This window comes from Crocodylus siamensis, chromosome 5 (assembly GCF_052110815.1).
Source record: "Crocodylus siamensis isolate JL-2025a chromosome 5, ASM5211081v1, whole genome shotgun sequence".
In the NCBI taxonomy this organism is placed as follows: Eukaryota; Metazoa; Chordata; order Crocodylia; family Crocodylidae; genus Crocodylus; species Crocodylus siamensis.
In genome coordinates, this window is record NC_143399.1 from 178,499,343 (window position 1) to 178,514,551 (window position 15,209).

The window sequence follows — 15,209 nt, forward strand, 5'->3', positions numbered from 1 at the left end:
ATTACATGTTAGTTGTATGGCCACAATGCAAAACTACTTGACAGTGAAAAAATGGCAAGGGGTTCTTTACAGAGGGATGACCTAGTTGCCAAACCATAGGAATGCATTTCCCTGTATTAACATTAAACTATGTAAAAGCCCTTGCCTCTTTCTCTAGCTCACAGGGTTTTAGTAATGATTTTATACTGGGTTGTATCACCTATATACTTTTATGGTTAACAATAATAATTGTGTTAACATATTAATAATATCTGTTGAACATTACCATAGATGTGTAATGGCACTGTACATTGTAAGATTGAACTATTTCCACTGTGCCTTTAATTTTAGTAAGTTACCTGAAACAGCAAATGTTGCAGTACTAGGGGAAGCTCTGACTGTATGCAAGAAACTGCATTAGTGCCTGAACAAAAATAATAGGCAAGAATTCCCCCTAATTGATTACTATGCATTTTTAAGGAAATTTGCAAAATCTACATTTTTGTAGGGACCTCAAAAGGAGAATTTATTTATGTTAAGAAAGAACAGTCTCAAAGGGCAAATTATAAACAGTGCAGATTAAAATGGAGTGATTCAAAGACCCGAACGACAGCATGATGCCTAACTCGTATTAAAAATCAGTAGGAACTGGGCACCAAATTCCCATTTATGCTTTGAAAAGTCCACCCTAAGAAGATACTTTAATGGTCTCATTAACATCAGAAGTTCTGGAAAACAGCAGCCACCCTACATAACTGGGGAAAGACTGGTAGCCTGTCAAGGTTCAGAACTGTTTAGATACAAAAATCAAATATATATGAAATGTCTTTTACCTTGACCCCACCAGCCATCCTCCCCTCATGTACAAACATTTCATTTTGAGGCAGCAGCCCTCTTTTCTTGTGCAGACAATTTTTCATAAGCAATACACTTCTCCCTCTCCCCATCCAGCTGTTTCTTTTCCATGATCACTGCCTTTGAGAAGAAAAATGTTGTTTCCAGTCCTCCAGTCTCTTCTTACTACTATATATTTGCCTTGGGCCTATTTCTTACTAACAAACTCTCCATAAACCTATGTGGGTTTTTCTACTTCCTTCTCTTTGTCTGTTTTCACTCACAGCCAGGACTGTTTTTAATAAGAGCACCATCGCCTTCCCCAAGGGCCTGCTCTCCTCTTTGTGAGCTAGCTAAGCAAACTCCTCTCATCATTCACAAAGCTTTCCCAGCAGCCCCTCCATATGGCCACATTTTTCGTCACAAAGGTTTGCTCAATTACAGCTTGTACATTTCAGCATTGCTGCTGTTTATGACTCTAGACATAGTTCAAAAACAAATGATAGGAGATGGAGACAATTTTATTGGCTACTATATGTCCTCATTTTACATCATTTAAAGGAAAATATGCAACTGCCTCTATAACGTTCTGGGCTAGTGCCAAAAAGTGGAAACAGCACAGGACATAACCATCTGTGTCACACTGAAGGGGAAAAACAGATATATGCCTGTAACCCAGATGCTTGCATTGCAAAAATTGATTTTCTTTCATCTAATGACGGAAGAGAAGCAGCAAGGCTGAGACTTAGAATACTGTTGAAATCTCTAATCTCTGTGTCTCTGTATGTGTGCAGGGAGCATGGCAGGGCACTGAATTACAGACATCAAGAAGAGGGGGTAAACTGTAATTACTGGCTGTGCTAAGCTGTCTCTGACACTGTTCAGAGGAATTCCATTAAAAGCAAGGGGTTCCATTGTCTCAGGGCTGAGCCAAACAGAACTCGGTGGCAAAAAAAAAAAGTATAGATCAGGGCTTCCCAGATTCAAAGGCTAGGGACAGACATTAAAAAAGCCTGAATTGATTCAATCTTTGCAGGTCAGTCTAACCTGGCTAGGCTAAAACAGTCTGTAAGCATGCAGACATCTCCTCTGGACTGAAAAAATGCAGGTACTTGTCTGCAGCGACTCAGGCTAGAAGCTGAGGGGTGCTAGAGTAGCCCTCCCTTCCATTACACAGTGCTGAGCTGAGGGGGGGGCATGGCCAGAACCCCCAACAGGACGGTCTAATAAGGGAGCACCCCCCACCCAGCAGGTAGCTGATAACACAGGGTTTGTCACCTGTAACTCAGTTTATCAGCTCATTAAGAAAACAACAGCCTCTCTCCATTAGTTCAAGTTCTTCTTAAACAGCTTTTCCAAGGAAGGAATGGAAGGATATTACCAACTACCTGTTGACTGGCTCCAAAAAGACCTAAGCTAATTCAATCCTGTCTGCCTTTGTCCTGTCTGCCATAGCATGTACCATAGCCAGCATGTAGTATGCTAGCTAATACTGAGAGATGTCTGTGTAAGGCAGAGTGGAGGAGGGTGATCCCTGCTTCATCAGGGAATTGTGAGGGGGAGGAGGGGAGCAGGAGAAAGCCAGGAAGACCCCACTGTACCTGCAGTCTATGCTGAAGCTACAGTCAGGGAACAGAGGGGAGGGGCCAGCCCAGCTCTCTGGAGCAGAGGTCCCCACCCAGAGAGCACGCCAGGATGCTGGGGGACTCTAATTTAACTTAAACCAGAAAGGGGTCTGGGACAGACATTGTATAAATCAGTTTGGCCCAAATCAGTTAAGTCTAATACTACATTCAATCAGATTGATCTCAATCCAGTTTCAGCCATTTTCAAGCTGGCTTATGTGCACTGAACTTCTATTTTGTTAGAGGTTTAAACCAGTTTCTGATTGCTTAAACCAGTTTGTGTGTAATGTCTGTCCCTAGCCAAAATGGTTGGGGGTTACATGCCCCATTGGCCACACCAATAGAGGGCCACACACCATAGGGACAGCACTAGAGAGGGCCATAGCTTTGCCTTCCCCTCAATGCACAACTTGTGAGCATGTGTGTATGTTAGTAGGTTCTCCCCCATCTCTTGCACCACACACAGGTGGACACTCAATCACACAGCACAGCGCCCTTCAGCTCCCTGTGGCATCATGCTCCACAGGGACTCTGGGCTGCTAGCTCTACCAGCATGGCCACTGAGGAAAGGGCAAGCAGCAGAAATCCAGGGTGGGAAGAGGATGCCTAAGACCCCAGCTGCTGCCACAGTCAAAGCAATAGAGGCAGCAGTGGCACACATGCTTATCTTTCTACTTGTCACCTGCTGGACAGCCCTGGCATAAATAATGGGAGCTGCAGAAGTCCAATGGACTCAAGAGCTGATCAGTTTGTGACTAAGGGCATATCTGAACTGTTGGACAAATTAATGGAAATGCCACTGTGAAATTACACTTCACTCACTCCTGAACCACAGGTGCTAAGTGCTGAAAAACTGGCATGCACCCAGGGTGCACCCAGTACGGCTGTGTGAAGCTTTGGTAGCCAATTTGATTTTGAGGAGATTTGGCATGATTCGGCAGCTGAATCTCTGAATCTGAATCAAATTGAGAGACCCATTATGAGGTCTGAATTGAATCAGAAGCTTCCAAATTGATTCAGAGAGATTCAGAAGGCTTGCAGCAAACAGAAAATGAGAAGAGGGAGGGGGCTGGGGTGATCATCCATATATGGAAAAGGCTGAAAGATGGGGAAAGACTGCTCTGATATTGATATCTGTCGCTGGCCAGTGACTGTGATCTTTCTCTGAGTTCCCTTCCAGTCACAGTGCGCTGGGGAAGGGAAGTAAAAACAGCATATAAGCAGTGTCTGAAATGATCTGTGACTCTTGTCAGCCATGTCTCTCTTTGAAGCAACAGTGTCTGAAAGGCTCTGGCTTGCTAGCTAGTCTCTTGCTAGCTAGTCTCTCTTCTTGTAAGTTGTATGCAATCCTTTCCTACTTACCCTTTCTTACAATCCCTATTGTTATTTGCTATCCATTCCTTTCATTTTATTCTTCCCCCCAAATCTCTTATTTTGTCTTGTTAGTCTGTCTTGATTCTTTCCCCCCACAAAAAGAAAACTGTGTTTTCCCTAACAGTGTGTCATCACTGTGGAGAAAAATGCAACATATATTTTATACACACACACACATTTTGCAATACACCAAATGTTATGAAGCATGCTGGAAAGGCGGGTGCCAGGTCTTCTGGTAGGAGGAGAGGGGGCAGATGGAGAGCTCCAAGTTCCCCCTGCCCCAAACATAGACACACCCTCTTTCCTGGCAGCAATGAGTCTTCTGCTGCTAATGGGAGCAAGGAGGTGGTAGTAGTGCCTACACCTGCACTACCACCACTAACACCACTAACCAGCAGCAGCATGACATTCTCCACTCAAATTTCAGTTCCCAGCATGAGCCTTCCAGTCCCAGAGGAGGAGCTGGATCTGGAAGCAGAGGAGCTGAGGGCCATAGCAAAGGAAATTCTGGGGAAGGAGGGAGAATCTGAGTTTGTGCTCCACGCCTCTCAAAGTTCCCCTAGAGGCAGGTCTTCTTCTCTGGAAATGCACTTGGAAGGAGGTTATGGGGGAAGATGGCTCAGCTTCTACTGTTCTTGTGCCTATGCCTGGTGAGGAGGGGGATAAAGCAGGATCCCCACCCTCAACCCAGAAGTGTACTGGGGGATCATTTTGAGGTGACAGATGATCCCACGTATGCTACCTGCTAGCACTCCAAAGGTAGATCAGCCAAGGCAAGGAGGTTAAACACTTCATCACCATGGCGATACTATTTCATTTCAGGAGGCAGCACCCCCCTTGGCCTGCTCCTCCTCATCCTGGCACCAGTGGGAGCATGGCCAAAAAGAAGTCCCCCTTTCGCTTCAAAGTCCCCAACGCCCAGAAGCAGAAGCAAGCCTCCCTAGAACAGTGGAGGAAAGGTAGAGACAAGGGGGGAGGAGGCGCATTCCAAAGGCAAGCAAGGTTACAGAGCACTGGGGAGATGCTTGCTCTGAATGGCCAACCCTTCTCCTTTGTTGAGCATCCAGGGTTCAGGCAGCTCACGGTGCTCATGGCCTCATTGTACCATGTGCCCACACACACCACCTTTAGCAGGATGGTGGTGCCCTCTCTGTATGAAGCATGCAGGGAGTACTTGAGGGAGGAGCTGCAGAAGGCAGGTCCACAGGTAGCCTTACACTTCACCTTGGACATCTGAAGCAGCCAGGGTGGAGATCATACCTACCTCTCCATTACAGAGTGTAGCAGGCAGGGCACCCTAGGGTCGCCATGCTCTCCCCTAGCGCCCCTTACCGTGTCCAGGTTGTCTACAAAGTACCCTTCATTCTCGCCCACCAGGTCTTTGCTCTTATATATATATTATAGAGAGGCTGCCTCTTTGTCTCCCTGGACACGGTTTACCTCCTGCTACATTAGTCCTGCTCCGTTAATGGGAGTTCCCGGGCACCCAAGCTTTATGGGCTATGCGTGGCTCCAGCCACCCCTATACCATGCCCGAAGCCTCACTGATGTCCTGGATGTTGTTCACTCTTAGCCACAGCCCTCATCTCACAACCATGCCTCTCTGGGTGCTCAGGCTCATCTCACTCCTAATGTGGCCTCCTTTGGCAGTCACCAACATCCAGTGCTCTGAGGGAGGCTTAAAAATACCCGGACACATGTAGCAGAAAAGGGGGGCAGGGGCAGAGGCAAGCAGAAAAGCCCATAAGCATGGGAAATACCCAGAGTAAAACCTAGCTAGACCTAGATTAGTGAACTTATATTACATTTTTTGGCTGTGGGTGCAGGCAGAATAGGCATGAGTGGATTTGGTGAGTTTTCACACCAGCATTCCCTGGCATGGTTTGATGCAGTTTTAATATATCCCAGGATGTATCTAATGTAAGAGTATAGCCCACTGCCTGTGCTATATTGTATCTAGATTTCTATATAGATTTCCCTTTCTTATTAGAACCTGAGGAAACATCCAACTTTTTTACATCAGAAAACACAAGCCTTTGGTGCTATAGAACAGGGACAAAGAATTCATCATAAACAAATAGAGACATCTGCTAAGATATTCCTTGCACTGAGAAAAGGTGATACAACAGCTGAAAAGTTGGGAAACTGACATAAGAAAATGCCAGTAGCATTACTTCAGAAGAGATGGTTAAGAAAGTGCTGCACAAGTATCCCAGTTGCAGAATTTTATAAATATATTAAAGATCATTCCTTGAGAAATTATATGGCACTCTCCTAGTGGTCTAACTCTGTTCTGTGGCTGCTAAAGCATTTTTCTTCTTTCCTGGGTTTCTCTCTGCTTCTCTTCCAATCATATTTTTCTCTCACAAACCATATTTATCATTCCACTAGTCTCCTCCATTATTCACTGAAATGATCTTCCTGACAAACACAGTATATATACTATGTTTGTCAGGCAGAAAAATTCAGCATTTTTCCCAATAAATATATTATTTTATTATTGTTGTTGTTGTTTCTGTTGTTGATTATATATAGCCCTTCAGAAGCAGAGCTTCAAGCTAATAAAATGGAAACTCTGTTACAGATAGGGATGTATGAATTTGTAGCCCTGTGGGGTCAGGCCAACTCTCAGGATCTCAATATTGCACTGTTAGACAGGAGGGTGTGAGACAACTGCACATATACAAACACACAAATCAATTAGGTGCATACACACACACACAGACACACACACTGCCAGCTCAGGCACATACACATCCAAACCAGCCGAGGCATACTTACCACCAATTCAAACACATACACTATACACCCCGAAAGTTAGACACAGATCACTAATTCATATATCATGCACACAATGACACACACACACACACACATACACACACACACTCACTAGTTCACATACATACAACCCACCTACACAAACACAGGTAAGTTCCTAACTTGGATGGTACAGTGTGTATGTGTGTGCTTGGGGTACCTGGGATACTTGGGGGAAGGTTCAGGTGAGAAAAAGAGCAAGTTAAAATATAGGGAGTAAAAGTTGCTAGAACCGGGATTAGAACCAGTGGACTACAGAGAATCTGGCTGAAGAACTGAGGCTTGGGCTTACTTAAGGTAGACTGGGGCTGGAAACTGAGGCAGACACCTGAGATATTGCGGGGGGGCAGATAAGTGGTGGCAATGAAGAGACAGCCAGGAAAAAAAACTGAGGCAGAAACCTGGTTGCTCAGAGGAAAAGGAAAGGGCAATGGGGATAAGACACTGGCAAAGAAATAGGGGGCTTGGAGGCAGAGAGGAGCTCAGGACAGGTGTTGGAGGTGGCAGTGAGCCAGAAGCAGGAGAGGGAGAAATGAGAGAGAAGTTAGAGGGGCAAGGAGCAGAGACTGGAGCAGAGCCAAACCACAGGAAAGCAAAACCCAACTTAGGGGTCCAAATAACAGTTTTATTACACAGACAACACACTACACAGCCCCATGAAGTTATTGGTTCACACACACACACACGCAAGCACTCACAACGGCAGCAGGAGAAAGAGACTCAGTAGAAGGGCTGGAGTCCAGGGTAGCGAAGAGAAGCAGAGTCGAAGTCCTTGGTTGAAGAGGGGGTAGGGAGTGATAGCTAGCTATCCAGGCTGGAAAGGGGTTTTTGTCCAGTAGGTGTTGTTCAGAGCGAGGTCTCCAGCAGGGCCTCTGGCTGGATAGATGGTGTGGCATGGTGCTGGTCCAGATGGAGAGGGTGTCCCACTGGGTCTGTCTTCACTGCCCCTTTTTATAGGGGCAGACCTTGTGTGACCCTAGTGACAGGAGGCATGCCCAAGCAAGGGTCAGCCCCTGGCATACTGAGCATGTGTGCTCCTATGCAGGGATGTGCAGTTTCTTGTGTCTGTAATGGAGGGGTACAATGGTAGAGTTGCTGGTTCTGCAGGGTCTTTTGTCTTTCAAATGCTGGGTTCTTGTCTCTGTTCCTGGGTGAGGTCCATGGTTCCTGGATGAATCAATGTGAGGTGATGGCCCAGTCATTACAGGCCATTCAGAAGAGGCCTGCTACTATTGTATTTCAATCATTCCCAATCCATCTTATTCATCCAGGAACCAATTTACATGGGAGGGGCACGTGACTCATACAGTTGCAACATGGGATGGCCGGGCAGAGAACAAAAGATGGAGACTTGACATACAAAATGGAAACTTGACATGACTTTGGTTCACTTACAAACACAGGCCTAAACCATACAATATCCATTTGAAACAATAAAAATCAATATGAAAATTATAATAATACAATATACAACAGTAAGTATCAATACAAACCTGATAATGATACAATATAAAACAGTGGATATCCAAAACCAAAAACTTGCTACCAAAATAAAAATGTTAAAGCTTATCCTAAGTCTGACCTCGCTTATGCTTGTCTAGGGAATAGAGGGGGAGAGAAAGAAAAGCCAGAAATAATTGGGGAAGGAAAGGGAATGCATATCTCATTCTCCCTCTCTCTCTCTCTCTCTCTCTCTCTCTCTCTCTCTCTCTCATATCTATCTAATATATATATAAAATATATCTATCTATATATATATATAAAAAAAGAAAAACTGGGGGTTTTGCTACATATTTATTTTCTGTGATTTTTAACATCAGAACAATATCCGTGGTTATAGTTCTTAAAATTGAAGGAAAATAATATATACCACATTTACTGAAATTCAAGATGAAGTTCCACCCCACCCTCCCACCCAAGTCAGTATGGGGAAAAACTCCTTGTCTTGGATTCAAGTACCTACCTGGGGTAGGTGGCATCTCAGCTTCAGCTTTGGCCCCAGTTTTCAATCTGAAGCCAGAGCTGAGCTGTCACCTGCCCCAGACCAGAATGGCTCATTTGGGGGAGAAGGGGTACATGGCTAGGGGTAGTGTGGAGGAAACTGCAGACATAGGGTTGCCACCTCACCAATCTTAAAAAGGCTTTCACCCAGCAAGGACGGTCCTCCAGAGAGATTAATCACACATTTGAAAGAACCGCCCAGATACCAGATGACGAACTGCTGCAGTATGGAAGAAATCCCCCCACAAATTGCACATCGCTGGTTAGGACATATCACCCCTCCCTCAAACCCGTATGGAAAGTCCTCAAACAATTGCAACCCATACTAGAAAGAGACCCTATTCTTAAAGAGATCTTCCCAGAGCCACCCATCCTAGCTTTCGAACAAGCACCAAACCTCTCTAACCTCATCACCAGAAGCAAACTTCCTCAGACCCAGAACACGCCAAATGGATCCAGACCATGCCATGACAAGAAATACAAAACCTGCCAACACATCTTCACCACCCCCACAATTACTACACCCCACAACAGAGTCATCAGCATTCCTGGATCTTACAGCGGCACCTCCAGAAATGTAATATCTCTCATCCAGTGCACCAAATGCCCCAATGGAAAATACATAGGAGAAACCATACAACAACTGCACACCAGAATGAATACACACCGGAAATCTATCAAAGACAGGAATACCCAGTGACCTGTGAGGGCACATTTCTCACAAGAAAACCACTCTCTCTCCAATCTCTCAGTCCTGATCCTCAAAGCAAACTTGCAAAACATTTCCCAGAGATGAGCCTATGTACTCCACTTCATCAACCTCCTGGATACTAAAAATCATGAACTAAATATAGATATTGGGTTTATGACACATTATAACCTGCCTGACATCTGATTCCCCAGGTACTTCTCCACTATTCAACTCAACCCCTCTTCTCTCCCCTCAACCCAGCCTGCCTCTCACCCATTGACTCCTCAATCTACATCTTCACTGACGGCCTGTCTTGTACGCACACCAGCCCAGCCTCTGGCTTCTTTACTTTTCATTCCATCCAGGAAGAGCAAACACCAACTGCTGAAACATCCTTTGCCTGACGAAGTGTTTTTGAACCCAAAAGCTTGATTAAAAATTGTTTTCCAACTATTTAAGTTGGTCTAATGAAAGATATCAGATTCACCCAAAGAATCTTGTCTGCCTACGTCCTTCAACCAACACGGCTACAACCTACACCCTTGAATGTGGAGAAGTGTTTTACTTTTTCTCCCCTTCATCAATAGGGAAAAACATTGGGGAAGTGAAAGAAAAGAGGATAATTTTTTCTACATTTTCAAGGAAAAAGAGAATGATTTTACTTTACTTTATCTTACATTTTCTTTTTAATTTCTATTTTTCTTTTTTCCTAAATAAAGCATGACACTTTTCACTACTCATTTTCTTCACCTTTTTTACCTTCTCTTTTCTTTTAACCGGGGGAGGGGCCGGGGGGGGGGAAATGGGTATGTTAAACAAACAGAACATGAAATTTTTTTAACCATTTCAAAGAATGAAATCTTATCAAAAAGAAAAAAAGATGTTCACCAAAAAATATTACTTTTCTCTAAAACCACATTTGCTATTGAGGTGCTGTGAGTACCTAAGAGTAGATGCTGGAAATGGCTATACATGATGCTTCAGTGCATGTTAGACTAATTTAAAGCACAGTAAAGCATCATTGTCTATGTGACGAGGGTCATCCCACCTGTCTCATCTGCCATGCCTTTGTTGTAATAGACTAGGTAGTTAGTTGTAAGGTGGGAGGCTGCCCATTTTAATGCCCTGATGCAAAGGGCACAGCTCCCACCTTCCCTTTACCATGTCCCATGCCTCTCAGATAGCATCCAAAGTATTCCTAACTCCCCCGGCTCCATTACTGGGCTGCACTTGGCCTTGGACCCAAACTCAGCCTCAGGCATGTGGAGACTTACCTTGACCACATGCCCCCTCACTGGGGCCTCAACTCACACTCTGGGCTCTATGCCTCTCAACAGGCTTCTAGCCCCTCACACTCCACCCCTCTCTGTGGTTACTAGTCTGCCCCTCACTGTCTTATGCCCCTTAAGCCTCAGGCTCTGTTGACCTGCCTGCACCTCACTCTCAGCCTATGGCCCACTCTGGCCTCAGGCAGCTATAGACATACCTGGATTTGCCTCAGGCCTCAGTCAGCCTTTGTCAGGACCTAAGGCCCTGTGCTTTTCTGTTGGGGTATGCTCCCCTAGCTTTTCCCCCCCACAGGGTCAGCCACAAGGCAGTGGAAGCTGAGGCTTGTTGATACCCCATACTCACCCTTCACTAGGGCGGCACAGGTGTGGCATTTCCTGGAAACTCCCCTGCCACAAGCTGCCCCACCACACCATCCAACCCCATCAGGGTGTAGTTTTAAGTCATCCCCAGGACCAACGAAGGCCTATCGGCCCTGGTCTTTTCTCACTGGGCTTCTGGATTTTCTTCCTTGCGCTATTCACTCTGAGCACCCTACTGCAGCCTCAATCTCATGGCCTACTCTCAGCTGCTGGCCCTAACTCTCTCAGAACCCTGTTTAGGACTCCTCCCTTCATGAGATGAGGCTTCAGCATTCATCATCTCAGCCTGCCTAGCAACTGACCCCCTTTGCTCTCTCACCAGTGGTCTCCCTTGAGAACCCTTTGCTCACTTTAAGCCTGGCCTGGCTTTCCACCACCCTGGCCTACTTCTCATGGTGGGCCTGGTTGCCTTTTGGGCACTCTGGGCCCTGGCCCCAGTTTGGGTCAGTCAAGAGCCCTGGGACAATCCACCAGCAGCTGACCCTTTCCACTCAACAGGGTTCCCCCCCTGGGTCCCATCCATAAAAATTCATCTCTTACTGGGCTTGTCTAGAGCCCCAGAGAACTCATATGAGGCAGCCCTTCACTCAACGGGGCTCACCTGAGCTCCTGGCCTCACCCCTGCAAGTCCTAATCAGGGGCTTGCCTAACCCCTGTGTAGGCCCACGAGCTATAAGCCCCTTCCTAGGCTGGACCTTGCTCTTCTCTAGGCCCAAAGCCCTGTCTCCAGGTCTCGGGACCCCACCGAGTCCCTAAGAACTTCTTCCATCCTCATAGTTCCTACCCTAGACCTCCAGATGTACCTAGGAGCAACAGATCTCAGGTTGGTGATGTTACCTTGGCAGCATCCCTGCAGCAACTACCATCTCTACTGCTCAGGGCCTGCCTTTATCCTGCTGTTTTATAGCCCTGCTCCAATCAGGCGGCCTCCTGATTGGCACCGCAGCCACCTACAGGCTGCACTGCTGCCTGCTCAATCCTTTAAAGTGGCAGGCACCAAAGGTGCCCTGCCACAGTCTGCATGTGTGTAGGACTTACTGCACATTAAATCCCCATGTGGCTAGAAAGATAGCTGCCTCTGCAGCTGGCATAGCTCTCCCTGACTAACAGAGATTAAAATTGGCCCCTGTGCCCCCTGTCAGCCCTGGGACTCACACTGGGGGGAGTCTGGAGCTCCCCCTAGCTGCTGCATAGGGGTTGACCTGAGCAGGAGCAGCCCTGGACCAAGCTGCTCTTGTCAGGTACAATTTGTTTCGGATGGTGTGCATGTGTAGACATGTACCCAGGAGCACTTTAATAAGCCTGAATTTTCTGTGCAGAAAATTCAGGCACATTATTTGTATGTGTAGATGTGCCCACAATGCCCCACAAAACGAAACCTAAAAATTATATCAGGGTGATTGGGATAAGAGTATCGTGGGCTGAAAACCAGTCCAAAGTCTTTAACCTAAGAGTGTAAACAATGATCCATATCTAGATGGAGGAACTGTGTCTAGTAAAATTCTGAAGTGACTGCTGATTTACATCATCACTGAAGATCTAGGAAAGTGAGCAATCAGCATACAAAGGAAATCTACAGGTGAGAACTAGTTGAGAGGTGTTGCAAAATTTGGTCATAGAAGAGAAATACCATAATACAGAAGGAACATGGTAATGATAGAAACATAGGCATAAAAATAAATGAGGGAACAATCATCCAGTTTATTGATTAAAATGGGAGGGAGAAGCCTAGGAAGAGATAATGTAAGAGGTGCAAGGATACAGTGGACACCAAATGTGATGTGTTTGTAACTATATATACACACAATACATACGAAAGTTTGGACTGCCAAAGCAAAGGCAGTAAAAGGATATAGAGTTATCAATGCAGCAGGTCCTTAGCCAATATAAATTATTATGAATTCACTGACATCAGTGCTGCTACAGCAATTAATATCAGCTGAGTGTTTGCCAGAACACCTGCTCTGGTGCAGCACCACCTGGAATTTTCACCGAATCCTGAGTGCTGAATTACTACAACGATTTGACTGAAATAGAAAAAAATTATAAGGGCAACGGCCGGACTGAATTATGAAAAAATTGTATGAGTAGAATATGTGTAGCCTAGCTAAGCATAGAATTAAGTGGCAGAGATATAGTAATATGACAACATTCTACAAATATTTTAAGGATTGCAAAGATGGTAAGGAATTATTTAGTATGATCCATGGAAATATACTTAGAATTAAAAAGATGAATTCAAGAAAGTTGGAACCCCAGTTGGGGTGAGGGCAAGGACAAAAGAAAGAATGAGAAGAGATTATAAACTCTGAATTTATAGCCTATAAAGTTATGGTTCCGATGAAATTTAATTTAGGTATATAAGATCTTAAGTTGTGTAGTTAATGCCAAATGTGCTTACAGTTTTTTTTCCAGGAGACAGATAAAATGACATGGGATATAATTGCAAAGCAAAAAAAAAAACAAATTTGAAACAAATGTCATGTATTTCATTTATCTACACATAGAATCATGAGTATATGTAGAATAGTTTACCAGGCAAAGATGCTGAAGTTTAAACACTGAAAGATCATTCAAGAAACAATTACAGCAAATAGCATCCAGAGGGGGTTAGAGTATTAAAAGAAAATGAACCTTAATAGGCTGAATAGACTTCACTTATTCCATGAATTTATCATGCTTATAAACCCTGAAACAAATACAGTAGCAGAAAGATAAGCTATAAGTAGTCAATTTGCTAATGTTTCCATATATATATATATTCATACACACACACACACACACACACACACACATACGTATATACTAGCCAATTGCCCATCAAGAATGATGGTGGGGGAGTAGGCAGGGATGGAGCCCCATGCCCCACCATCCGGGCCCACTCCCCCCTTCCCTCCTGCTGCTTGGGGTCTGGGCCCATTCCCCGCCTCCCCACCGCAGCAGTGGGAAAAGGGGAGGAGTGGGCCCAGGCCCAATGTAGGGTAGGACTGGGCCCGAGAATGAAGAGAAGCTGGGCTGCTAAACCAGGGGGTGGGGGGAACATTGGGCCTGGGCCAACCTGGCAGTGGTAGGGGGATGAGAAAAGTGAGCTTGGGGCTGATGGGTGGAGGAGGAAGGAGAGGAGCAGGCCCAGCCCCGATGTGGGGAGAGGCTCGTTCCTCTCCTCGCCCAGCTGCTGCTGCATCAGGCCATGTTGGGCTGGGCCCGCTGCTCCCCCTCCACCACTGCTCCCCTCCCCCCCTGCAGGTGGCAATGATAGAAGGGGGGAGTGGTGGGCCAAAGCTAGTGCTGGTGGCTCCACCCCCCCATGGCATTCCAACCCTGCTCCCCCCCCACACCACTGCCACCATCACCTCCAAGGGGCAAGGGTGGAGGTGAGGCCAGCTCCAGTGGCCTCGCCCCCCCCCCATTGTCACCACCTGCATGGAGCAGGGCAGGGGGGGTGAGGCCATCACCATTGCCACTGCCTCCAAGGAGCAGGGCCTCCTCCCCCGCTTGGGCTCTGCCCCCTGTGTCCCCGCCATCATAGCAGCGTGTCCAAAGACTTATTTGCACTCTGATTGGCTGTTTGTCAGGCAATCAGAGAGTGAATAAAGCATTATGGACAGACAGACAGACAGACTAGGCTTTTATAATATTACAATGCACACACACATATTATAAATATATATATATTTTTATATATATTTATATTTAGAGGTGCACCAATTCATCAGTCTAATATTGGATCAGGACTGATATAAAAAAAATTGAGCACATCAGAAATCAGCCTGATGGGGCCGATAATTTGGCTGATAAATGCCCATGCATGTGTACAGCTGCAGCACAGCACATAGGTGGCCAAGAGCACAGCCTAGCAGCGTGGAGAACTGTGTACAGCTGATAAGTCTGTTGTGGTGGAAGTGGAGGAAGGATAGCAGAGGGGAAGATCAATGCCCCCAGCAGTGAGGGAGGGAGTGGGACAGGGACTGGGGCAGGGGCTGGTGCAAGCACTGCCCAGCCAGGGTGGGGCAGGCATGGGATGGAGCTATGGGTCATCCAGTCAGCACAGGGTAGGGACGGGCAAGGGAACTGAAGAGTTCCCATTGCTGCATGCACCCCAGGAGGGTGGGGGACATGTGCCTCTGCACAGGGCACGGGCAGAGTAGACTGCAGCCGAAGGGTGGGGCTGGGACTGCATTGGGCTCTTCCCATTGCAGGGAGGGAAGATGGAGGGTGGTGGGCTGGGGTTGCACT

At 46.2% G+C, this 15,209-nt stretch overlaps 1 long non-coding RNA gene and 1 pseudogene across 1 annotated transcript in view; one reads left to right on the forward strand and one right to left on the reverse strand.

Moving 5' to 3' along the window:
* LOC149864968 (uncharacterized) overlaps positions 1 to 15,209 on the reverse strand; it is a 271,749-nt gene that overhangs the window by 229,862 nt on the left and 26,678 nt on the right. The gene's annotated exons all lie outside the window — the stretch shown is intronic.
* Positions 5,121 to 10,082, forward strand: LOC149864971 (uncharacterized; annotated as a pseudogene).